Below are 12,813 nucleotides of genomic sequence, written 5' to 3' on the forward strand. Positions count from 1 at the left end.
AGACTCCAGTCTCTCTGAGGTACCAGCATGCTCCAGGGATAAAAACGTGATTAATTGAGGTAACTATAAGTATCCATCAGAAATAATTACATGCAACATTTTAGAACTGCTTGATCACTAGGAGGTCGTCATTTTATGGGAAGTAGAGATTAAAAAACTCTCTGCGTACAAATAGTTTTCTATCCAACTGCGATATTTATCTCCTCTCCTCACTTGCGTAACCATTTAACAAAAAGAAGAGAGAAAAATATCTGTGGAAAGAATTTCCAATATTTAATATGATACACAAATGTCCAATAGCACAGAGTCAGAAATGAAATCAGATAAACAAGAGAGGACTATAAATTCCTTTCAAATGAGAATCCCTTTGTTCTAAGGACATCACAGTTTCATCTGTGTTAATTTGTTCGTAGTGTTATGATTCCCTTCAAAGGAGCAATGTGGGGTTTTCTTATTTGTTTTCATTTTATTGGATGGTAGCTTGTGATTATAAACAACTTAAATGGATCCATCAAAGCACGACAGTCGAGCGTTGGAACTCGAGCAATGTTAACTCTCAGGTCAGTCCATTTGTTTTGCCTCTCTGTGTGTGCATTCACCCACAACCTCAAATCTCATATCTGTGCTCATCGAATTTTGGCCCTTTGAAGGTCTGGGTGGCATAGTGGCACAGTGGCTCACACTGCTGCCTCACAACGCCAGGGACCTGGGTTTGATTCCCGGCTTGGGTCACTGTCTATGCAGAGTCTGCACATTCTCCCCGTGTCTGCATGGGTTTCCTCCGGGTGCTCCGGTTTCCTCCCACAGTCCGAAAGATGTGCGAGTTAGGTGCATTGGTCATATTAAATTCTCCCTCAGTGTACCTGAACAGGTGCTGGAGTGTGGTGACTAGGGGATTTTCACAGTAGCTTCATTGCAGTGTTAATGTAAGCCTACTTGTGACAGTAATACTTAAACTTTGAATATTCAATTTTAATTACTCCACTGGTGGTCGTACCTTTGGCTGCCTAGGCCTCAAGATCCAGAACTCCCACTGTAAACTTCTCTGCCTCTCTACATCTTTCTCCTCCTTTTAGACATTGCTTAGAAGCTAAGTCTTTGATCAAGCTTGTGACCATTTGCCCTAATAAAAGAATGTTGTGTCTTGCCACACAGTGCATTTTTAACTTTATACGTTGGACAATGAACTGCGAGTTGACTTCTTATTAATACAATAACATTTATTCATTCACACAATATTAGTTATGGTAGTTCCTTTTACAGAACAATCAAGAATCAAACTTAACGCTGGACTTTGAATTAACTGTGAGTGACTGATAAGTACCCAAGCAGATATTGGCCTGTATCCACGCGTTGATCTCTGCAGTCTCCTCAGTATTGTCTGGTCTTTGGTCTGGTCTCATTCTCTTCTTCTGGGTCTGGTCTGTTCTTCCTTCTTCGCCTCTGGATGGTCCAGGGTCCTCTTTCACGGTGGTTGGTCTCTATAGTCGCTGGCAGTGTGTTATGCAGCACCTTTATCCTTGGATTATTTCGTGCCCTCTAGGGCGGGCCCTCGATCACTACCAATCAATCGATTAGGGTTCAATCACCCTGATCGATGTGGTCCAATTGGGTGCTGCCACACTGATTTCAGGGTGTGTGCCATGCAGCCTTGCCTGTGGGTGCTGGAAGCACATAGATCACATATCTCCCTCCCAAATGAGGGGTTAAGGTGCCCCTTTGTCTGGTAATCAAGTATGTTTGATCAGAGACTGTCCATTGCCTTCGGGATGGCCTATTTCCTGTGTATTCCCGATGTCTAAGGCTGTGGCCTGCTTGTCTCAGTCCAATATTCATTTAGCCTGCTTGTCTCAATCTTTACACACACTTGGCCATCCTATCCCATCATGCTTTGCAATCACCATCTTTGGTGGCGCATTTGGCCACAGGAACATAGGAGCAGGGGCAGGCCATTCGTCCCTTCTTGAACCTGCCATTCAATTGGATCATGGTCGAGCTTGAGACTCAATACAATTTTCCCACAGGGTCACCATATCCTTTGATATCTTTAACATCTAAAATGTATTGATCTTTGTCCTGAACACACTCAATGATTGAGTTGCCTCTGGGCTGGAGAAGTCCAAAGTTTCACCATACTCCAAGTGTAGCAATTCCTCCTCATCTCAGTCCTAAGTGACCTGTGTCTTATTCTGAGACTGTGCTCCCTGGTTCTCGACACCACCAGCCATGTGAAGCATCCTTTCTGCATCTACTCTATTGAGCCTTGTAAGAATTTTGTAAGTTTCAATGAAACTTCAGAGCATACAGGTCAAGTCTCTCTTCATGGGTCAGTCCTGCCATCCCAGGAATCAATCTGATGAACCTACGTTACACTCCCTCTATGGCAAGTATATCTTTCCTTGGATAAGGAGACCAAAACTGCACACAATACTTCAGGTGTGGTCTCACCAATGCACTATACAACTGCAGCAAGACATCCTTACTCCTCTACTCAAATCTTCTAGTAATAAAAGTCAACATACAATTGACTTTGTAATTGCTTGCTACACCTGCATGTTAGCTTTCAGTCCCTTTGAACATTAACACTTTTCAATCACTCACCCATTAAGAAATACGCTATTTCTTTTTTTCCTACCAGAGTGGGTAACTTCACATTTTTCACATTATATTCCATCTGCCATGTTCTTTCCCATTCACTTAGCCTGTCCAAATCCCCTTTTGGATCCTCTTTGCATCTTCCTCACAACTCACATTTTGACCAAGTATTGTGTTAGAGCAAACTTGGAAATATTACATAAGGTCACCATATCCAAATTATTGATCTGGATTATGAATAGTTGTAGTATTGATCCTTGAGGCACCCCACTAGTCATAGCCTGCCAACCTGAGAATGACTCGTTCGTTCCAACTCTTTGTTTTCTGTTCATTAATCAATTCCCAATCCAAGCCAGAATATTATCCCCATTCCCTTGTACTCTAATTGGCTTACTAGCTTCTTGTCTGGGAACTTATTGAAAGACTGAAATTCTAAGTGTGCCACATCCACTGGTTCTCCCTTATCTATTCTCATCCTCAAAACACCCCAACAGGTTTGTCAAATGTGATTTTCCTTTCATAAATCCATATTGATTCTGCCCAGTTATAATAGATCCTTTATAATAGATTCTAGCTTATTTCCTACTACTGATGTCAAACTGACAGGTCTGTAATTCTTTGTTTACTCTCTCATCTTTTAAAAGAGTCGGGTTACATTTCCGACCTTGCAATCTGCAGGAACCAATCCAGAATCCTTAGAATTTTGGAAGATAACTACCAATGCATCCATTGGCTGGAATTTTATCGGCACGTCTGCCCCGGAATCGGGGCGGGCGAGGCTCGCAGAACGGAATTCTCCATTGGCCTTGGGCGGGATTTTAGGAGCCTCGCCCAAGCAAGGTCATAAAATCCCAGCCATTATCTCTTTCAACACACTGGGATGTAGATCATCAGCTCCAGGGGATTTATCAACTTTCAATCCCATTAAATTCTCTGATGCTACTTTATTATTAATACTAATCCTTCTTCAGTTCCACAATCTCACTAGTCTGTTGGTTCTCTGGTATTTCAGGGAGGTTTTTTGTAACTATCTCTGCAAAGACAGACACAAAGAATTTGTTCAGTTTCTCTGCCGTTGCTTTATTCCCCATTGTAAATTCAGTCTGTGCCTGTGAAGGCTCTACATTTACCTTTGCTAATGTTTTTCTTTTTACATGGCTACATAAGTGTTTACAGTCCATTCTAATGAGTCTCGCTGGCTTACCTTCAGATTCTACTTTCTCTTTCTTTATCAGTTTCTTTGTCCTCCTTTGCTGAATTCATAAATGCTCCTGTCCTTGAGTTCACTACTTTTTCTTTGGTAACTTGAAATTAATATAATACAATCCTTAACTTCTCCTATTACCTATGATTGGATCACTTTTCTTGCTGGGTTTTCATGCATCAAACATGTAAAATTGTTATAAACCATGTAGTTATTATATAAATGGCCGCAAATTTACCATCATACTATTTAATGTTGTTTCCCAATCTTCCACCACCAACTTGCCCCTCAAATCATCGTAGTTTCCTTTTTCTTAAGATTTAAGACCCTAGTTTCAGATTGAACTGCATCATTTTCAAAATTAATGTGAATTTTTGCATATTATGGTCACTATTCCCTAAAGGCTCCTTTACATTGAGATTACTAATTAGCCCTTTTCCATTGCACAATATGAAGACTAAAATATCTTATCCTCAACATTATTCCTCAACATTATTCTAGAAAACCACCTCATTTACATTGCAGGAATTTGTCCTCCACAGTATTAATGCCAATAGGTTTTTTGGAAATTAGGAAATGCTTGATCTTAAGTGATTTGGTGTCAAACTTTGCTTTATAACATTGGGAGGAATCATATGATTTCTACATCCACTTGAGGGGGGAAAGCAACGCCCTGGTTTAATGTCTCATCCAAAAATCAGCACATAAAACTGTGTAGCACTCCCTCATTACTGCACTGGAGTGTCAGCCTTGATTGTCATCCTCGGGGACAGCATGGTGGCAATGTGGTTAGTACTGCTGCCTCATAGCACCAGGGACCAGCGTTCAATTCCCGGCTTGGGTGACTGTCTGTGTGGAGTTTGCACGTTCTCCCCGTGTCTGCGTGGGTTTGCTCCAAGTGCTCCGGTTTCCTCCCACACTCCAAAGATGCGCAGGTTAGAACATAAAAACATCAGAACTAGGAGCAAGAGTCGGCCATCTGGCCCCTCGAGCCTGCTCCGCCATTCAATAAGATCATGGCTGATCTTTTCATGGACTCAGCTCCACTTACCCGCCCGCTCACCATAACCCTTAATTCCTTTACTGTTTAAAAATTTATCTATAAATTTATCTTAAAAACATTCAATGAGGTAGCCTCAACTGGGCAGGGAATTCCACAGATTCACAATCCTTTGCGTGAAGAAGTTCCTCCTCAACTCAGTCCTAAATCTGCCTCCCCTTATTTTGAGGCTATGCCTCCTAGTTCTAGTTTCACCTGCCAGTGGAAACAACTTCCCTGCTTCTATCTTATCTATTCCCTTCATAATCTTATATGTTTCTGTAAGATCTCCCCTCATTCTTCTGAATTCCTATGAGTACAGCCCCAGTCTACTCAGTCTCTCCTCATAAGCCAACCCTCTCAACTCCGGAATCAACTTAGTGAATCTCCTCTGCACCCGCTCCAGTGCTAGTATATCCTTTCCCGAGTAAGGAGACCAAAACTGTACACAGTACTCCAGGTGTGACCTCATCAGCACCTATACAGTTGCAACATAACCTCGCTGTTTTTAAACGCCATCCCTCTAGCAATAAAGGACAAAATTCCATTTGCCTTCTTAATTACTTGCTGCACTTGCAAACCAACTCCTTGAGATTCCTGCACAAGAACACCCAGGTCCCTCTGCACAACAGCATGCTGCAAATTTTTACCATTTAAATAATAGTCCATTTTGCTGTTATTCCTACCAAAATGGGTGACCTCACATTTACCAACATTGTACTCCATCTGCCAGACTCTCGCCCACTCACTTAGACTATCTATATCCCTTTGCAGACTTTCAGCGTCCTCTGCACACTTTGCTCTGCCACTCATCTTAGTGTCATCTGCAAATTTTGACACACTACACTTGGTCCCAAACTCCAAATCATCTATGTAAATTGTAAACAATGCAGTCCCAACACTGATCCCTGAGGCACACCACTAGTCACTGATCACCAACCAGAAAAATACCCATTTACCCCCACTCTTTGCTTTCTGTGAGTTAACCAATCCTCTATCCATGCTAATACATTACCCGTAACACTGTGCACCTTTATCTTATGTAGCAGTCTTTGATGTGGCACCTTGTCAAATGCCTTCTGGAAATCCAGATACACCACATCCACAGGTTCCCCATTGTCTACTGCACATGTAATGTTCTCAAAGAATTCCATCAAATTAGTCAAACATGACCTTCCCTTCATGAACCAATGCTGCGTCTTCCCAATGGGACAATTTATATCCAGATGTCTCACTATTTCTTCTTTGATGATAGATTCAAGCATTTTCCCTACTACTGGTGGATTGGTCATGGTAAATTGCCCCTTAATATCCAAAGATGTGCAGGTTAGGTGAATTGGCCATGCTAAATTGCCCCTTGGTATCCAAAGATGTGCAAGTTAGATGGATTGGCCATGCTAAATTGCCCCTGATTGTCCCAAAATGTACAGATTAGGTGGATTGGCCATGCTAAATTGTCCCTTAGTATCCAAAGATGTGCAAGTTAGATGGACTGGCCATGCTAAATTGCCCCTGATTGTCCCAAGATGCTTGGTTAGGTGGATTAGCCATGGTAAATGCGCAGGATAATGGGGCTAGGATGGGGATGGGTGTGCCTGAGTAAGATGTTAAGTCGGGACAGACTCAATGGATTCAATGGCCTCCTTCTGCACAGTGGGAATTCAATGCTTCTATGAAGTCTCTGCTACGTGACTTGTGGCCACAGCCTTCTGATACAGAGATAAGCGAGCCACAAGCTGACATTCAAGAGCAATAAGACTTGCATTTAAATCGCAATTTTATGGCCATCTCAGTGTGCTTTACAGCCAAGTGTTGCAATGCAGGAAGAGGAGAGGAGGGAAAGCCCCACTCACAAACTGGAAGATTTGCTGTGAACGATATTGTAGACTTTGAGAATCTTAGTTCAAGACGCGTTCGATATAAAGACTGAAATGTCATTGTTAACGGAGTCACTCACCCGGAAAACCTTTCAATATTTGTGGGGGATCAGGTCATTATTTTAGAGTGGTAAGAATTTTAAGTCACACCAGAGTATTTCTTGTAAACTATGAGCTAAACCAATCATCCAATTGAGTGTCCAATCCAATATGGTGGACAGGGAGCCTTGTGGACCTCTCTACAATAGGGTCAACATCGCTATAGAAGGTGGTCCTACAACCAGAGGTGAGATGTGGCATTGAGAAAAATTGATTCCTTCACCAGATTTTCAATAATTTAATAACACATATTTTGACTTCTAAATGGAAGTGCTGCATTGCAACTACAAAGGCAGTACAATGCAGTTATTTTAATTTAAAAAGAATTGATTGTGACCTATGGCAGTCTGTAGCACACTGGAATATGCATTCGTTTCATAACTCTGACCTCATTTAGTTAGGGAGATAGAATTGGGTTTGATCTGTTGATTTGAAATAGAGTTATAGAGGTTTACAGCTTGGAAACAGGCCCTTCGGCCCAACTTGTCAACCTCTATAAGATCACCCCTAAGCCTTCCACGCTCCAGAGAAAAAAGTCCCAGTCTATCCAGCCTCTCCTTGTAACTCAAACCATCAAGTCCTGGTAGCATCCTAGTAAATCTTTTCTGCACTCTTTCTAGTTTAATAATATCTTTTCTATAATAGGGTGACCAGAACTGTACACAGTATTCCAATTGTGGCCTTACCAATATCTTGTACAACTTTATCAAGACGTCCCAACTCCTGTATTCAATGTTCTGACCAATGAAACCAAGCATGCCAAATGCCTTCTTCACCACTCTGTCCACCTGTGATTCCACTTTCAAGGAGCTATGAACCTGTACCCCTAGATCTCCTTGTTTTCTAACTCTCTCCAACACTCTACCAGTAACTGAATAAGTCCTGCCTTGGTTCGATCGGCCAAAATGCATCACCTCGCATTTATCTAAATTAAACTCCATCTGCCATTTGTCAGCCCTCTGGCCCAATTGATCAAAATCCCATTACAATCGTAGATAACCTTCTTCACTGTCCACTATGCCACCAATTTTGGTATCATCTGCAAACTTACTAACCATGCCTCCTAATTTCTCATCCAAATCATTAATATAAATGACAAATAACAGTGGACCCAGCACCGATCCCTGAGGCACACCGCTGGTCACAGGTCTCCAGTTTGAAAAACAACACTCTACAACCACCTCCGTCTTCTGTCATCAAGCCAATTTTGTATCTAATTGGCTGCCTCACCCTAGATTCCATGAGCTTTAACCTTATGCAACAACTGACCAAGCGGTACCTTGTCAAAGGCCTTGCTAAAGTCCTTGTAGGCAACGTCGACTGCACCGCCGTCATCGACCTTCTTGGTCACCCCTTCAAAAAACCCAATCAAATTCATGAGACATGATTTTCCACTCACAAAGCCATGTTGACTGCCCCTAATCAGTCCTTGCCTCTTTAAATGCCTGTAGATCCTGTCTCTCAGAATACCTTCTAACAACTTACCCACCACAGATGTGAGGCTCATCAGCCTGCAGTTCCCAGGCTTTTCTCTGCAGCCCTTTTTAAACAAAGGCACAAAAATTGTCACTCTCCAATCTTCAAGCACCTCACCTGTGGCTTTCCATTGCCTTTCCATTTGGCAGCAGCAGTCACTATGAATCCGTTTTTGTGATGTTTAATGAGGAATAAAGATTTGCCGGGGCACTGGGGATAAATTCCCTCCTCTTCCTCATGATAGCGCCGTGGGATCTTTTAAATCTACCCGAGAGAGCAAAACAGGGGCTCACTTCAAGCCATCATCTTAAAACAGCACTGCGTAGCACTCCCTGCCAGTACTGCACTGGAACATCAGTCCTGATTTTTGTATTCAAGTCCTGGAGCCCACGATGTTCCAACACAGAAAGGTGCGATCAACTGATCCGTGGCGGACACTCAGAAATTGTCCTCAACCTTTCAGTACAGATACTGTGAAGTCAGCCACAACATCATTTTCTACCAATTGCCCACCTGACCCCCTCATGTGCTGTAATGACCTCTGATTTATTGTCACTTGCAAGAGGAATGGACTTAAATACTGTCACCCCTTACATCGTGGTTGAGATGTGTAATGTTCTGCAAGCAGAATTATTGTAAATTATATTGTGCAACTGATTAGATTTCCAGAGTGTGCCATATTTCCACTGTCCTGCCAGAGCTTTCAAATTACGCTGGAATGAGTAAAGTAAAGTTTATTTATTAGTTACAAGTAAGGCTTACATTAACACTGCAAAGAAGTTACCGTGTAATTCTCCTAGTCGCCACACTCCGGCGCCTGTTCAGGTACACTGAGGGAGAATTTAGCATGGCCAATGCACCTAACCAACACATCTTTCAGATTGTGGGAGGAAACTGGAGCACCCAGAGGAAGCCTACACAGACACAAGGAGAACGTGCAGACTCCGCACAGTGACCCAAGCTGGAAATCGACCCAGGTCCCTGGCACTGTGAGGCAGCAGTGCTAACCACTGTGCCACCGTGCTGCTCTGAATTCAAAGATGCAGGCACTGGACAATAACTGTGGAATTTCACATGCCTTCACTGTGAAAAGTGGGGATTGCATACCTCAGGGTGATAAGTATGATGGTGTTTGGAGGGAAGTAGTGTACACCTCCTATAGAGTGTCTATGTGGGTTTCCTCAGCGTGCTCCGATTTTCTCCCACAGTCCAAAGATGTGCAGGTTAGGTGGATTGGCCATGCTAAATTGCCCTTAGTGTCAGGGGCATTAGCAGGGTAAATGCATGGGGTTACGGGGATATGGCCTCGGTGGGATTGTGATCGGTGTAGACTCGATGGGCCGAATGGCCTCCTTCTGCACTGTAGGATTCTATGATTCTATAAATACAATGCAGTACTCCAACCTAATTCACACTCTGATTCATCAAGCCTAACATCCTGCCAGATTCTTTGCACAGGGCTAATTGAAATCTATTTCATTTGGAAGCAGGAAGATTGGGTTGTTTCCAAACCATCTCCATCATCATTGAGGACGCATCTCGTGGGCAGTCACAACTTGAGGCATACACGCGCCAGTCCAAACTGGCAGCTGGATATGTTTGGAATAACTCTGAAGGCGACACGTTGTGGCTTCAATTTATTATAGAATCCCTACAGTGCAGAAGGAAGCCATTCGGCCCAACGAGTCTGCACCAACCACAATCCCACTCAGGCCCTATTCCCGTAACACCATATATTTGCCCTGTTAATCTCACTGACACTAGGGTCAATTTAGCACGGCCAATCAACCTAACACGCACATCTTTGGACTGTGGGAGAAAACCGGAGTACCTGGAGGAAACCCACGCAGACAGGGGGAGGACGTACAAACTCCACACAGACAGTGACCCGAGGCTAGAATTGAACCCAGGTCTCTGGTGCTGTGAGGCAGCAGTGTGGCACCACTGTGATGCACCACTGTGCCGCCGTGCCGCCCATTTATGAAGGGTTTATTACCAACAATATTAATGTATGTACAATACATGCACTCCTTTGTTCTGGGAAACCCATGGAGGGTGCGCTGTAGGCGGGATTGGAAGATCCCACTGGCGTGAAGAGCCAGAAAGCTCCGGCTGCTGTGCCTGCAGCCATGCAGGAATAAATTACAGCGCCCTGCCCCCATGTCGTCTATCACTACCGGTTCACAGGTCATATGGCAATCTGAGAATGGATGCATACTCTCCAGGTTTGTACTCCACATGAGGGAAAACATCATAATTATGTCTAGCCAATAAAACCCCTTCATAATTTAAAAAATTTCCATCAAGTCCTCTTTTCTCGAGGAAAGAACATTCTCAGTTTTTTCCTCTGGTATTTTTTTTTATTCCTTAGTGTCACAAGTAGGCTTACATTAACACTGCGATGAAGTAACTGTAAAAATCCCCCAGTCGCCATACTCCGGCGCCTGTTTGGGTACACTAAGGGATGCTTTAGCATGGCCTATCAACCTAACCAGCATGTCTTTCAGACTATGGGAGGAAACCGGAGCATCCAAAGGAAACCCACACAGACACGGGGAGAATGTGCAGATTCCACACAGACATTGACCCCAGCGGGGAATTGAACCTGGATCCCTGGCGCTGTGAGGCAGCAGTACTAACCACTGTGTCACTGTGAGTAAATGGACATTTAGAAGGTGACCGACTCGAATGTCACCAACTGTTCAAGTTTAAAATCTGCTCTTCATTTATGATCAAAACACAGTGATGAAACTGCCTCCCAGTCAATAATCTGTTTTGACTGTTTGAATTGATAAAGGGCGGTCCTGCATTTTATCAAGTGGAGTGCATGCTTGGAGTGAAGGATTTGATTGATCTTTCATGCCCTACCTAATTAGATTTTGCAAAGTAAATCATAATGCTCACTTGACTTTTTGCAACTCTCCTTGTGGGGCATTGGCTCAGATCCGCAAAGGGTGAATGGCAGCATAGGAAGCAGCGTGCCATTCTTGGGTGGCTGGGACAGGATGAGGGCAGCAAGTGCCAACTATTTCTATAAAAACACAGGGTTCAGATGTAAGGTTGACATACTCATTTGTTGCCTGTGATATCGATGGGTTCAGGCAATGGACTGGAGATGATTTTGAATTCAATTCATAGAATCCCTACAGTACAAAAGGTGGCCATTCGACTCATCAAGTCTGCACCGACAACAATCCCACCCAGGCCCTATCCCCATAACCCCACATATTTACCCCGCTAATCCCTCTAACCTATGAATCCCGGGACACTAAGGAGCAATTTAGCCTGGCTAATCAACCTGGCCAATCAGCATATGGGAGTTGACCATGTTATTGTGTCATATTATTTGGCATAACTCACTAAGAGAGGCAGTGGTGTAGTGCTATTGTCGCTGGATCAGTAATCCCGAGTTTCAGGATGATGTTCTGGGGACCTGGGTTCAAATCCCACCATGGCAGATGGTGAAGTTTGAATTCAATGAAAATCTAGAATTAAAAGTTTAATGATGACCATGAGATCATTGTCGATTGTTATAAAAACCCATCGGGTTCATCAATGTCCTTTAGGGAAGGAAATCTGCAATTCTTTCCCGATCTGGCCTACATGTGACCCCAGACTAACAGCAATGTGGTTGACTTTCAAATGCCCTCTGAAATCAGCCAGAAGTACTTTTCTTTTTATTGATTTGATTTGATTTATTATTGTCACATGTATTAACATACAGTGAAAAGTATTGTTTCTTGCGTGCTATACAGACAAAGCATACTGTTCATAGAGAAGGAAAGGAGAGAGTGCAGAATGTAATGTTAAAGTCATAGCTAGGGTGTCGAGAAAGATCAACTTAATGCAAGATAAGTCCATTCAAAAGTCTGACAGAGGCAGGGAAGAAGCTGTTCTTGAGTTGGTTGGTACGTGACCTCAGACTTTTGTATCTTTCTCCCGACGGAAGAAGGTGGAAGAGAGAATCTCTGGGATGCGTGGGGTCCTTAATTATGCTGGCTGCTTTGCTGAGGCAGTGGGAAGTGTAGACAGAGTCAGTGGATGGGAGGCTGGATTGCGTGATGGATTGGGCTACATTGACAACCTTTTGTAGTTCCTTGCGGTCTTGGGCAGAGCAAGAGTTATACCAAGACTAACAAGCTGTGATACAACCAGGAAGAATGCTTTCTATGGTGCATCTGTAAAGGTTGGTGAGAGTCATAGCTGACATGCCAAATTTCCTTTATATAACTATATAAGTGTTTACAGTCCATTCTGATGTGTCTCACTGGCTTACCTTCAGATTCTACTTTCTCTTTCCTTATCAGTTTCTTTGTTCTCCTTTGCTGAATTCCTTTAAGCGAAAAGTCAAGTGAGCATTATGATTTATATTGCAAAATCTAATTAGGTCGGGCATGAAGGATCAATCAAATCCTTCACTCCAAGCACGCACTCCACTTGACAAATTGCAGGACCACCCTTTGTCAATTCAAACAGTCAAAACAGATTTTGAGCAGTGCTCCGAAAGCTCGTGATATCAAATA

This window comes from Mustelus asterias, chromosome 7 (genome assembly GCF_964213995.1).
Source record: "Mustelus asterias chromosome 7, sMusAst1.hap1.1, whole genome shotgun sequence".
NCBI lineage: Eukaryota > Metazoa > Chordata > Chondrichthyes > Carcharhiniformes > Triakidae > Mustelus > Mustelus asterias.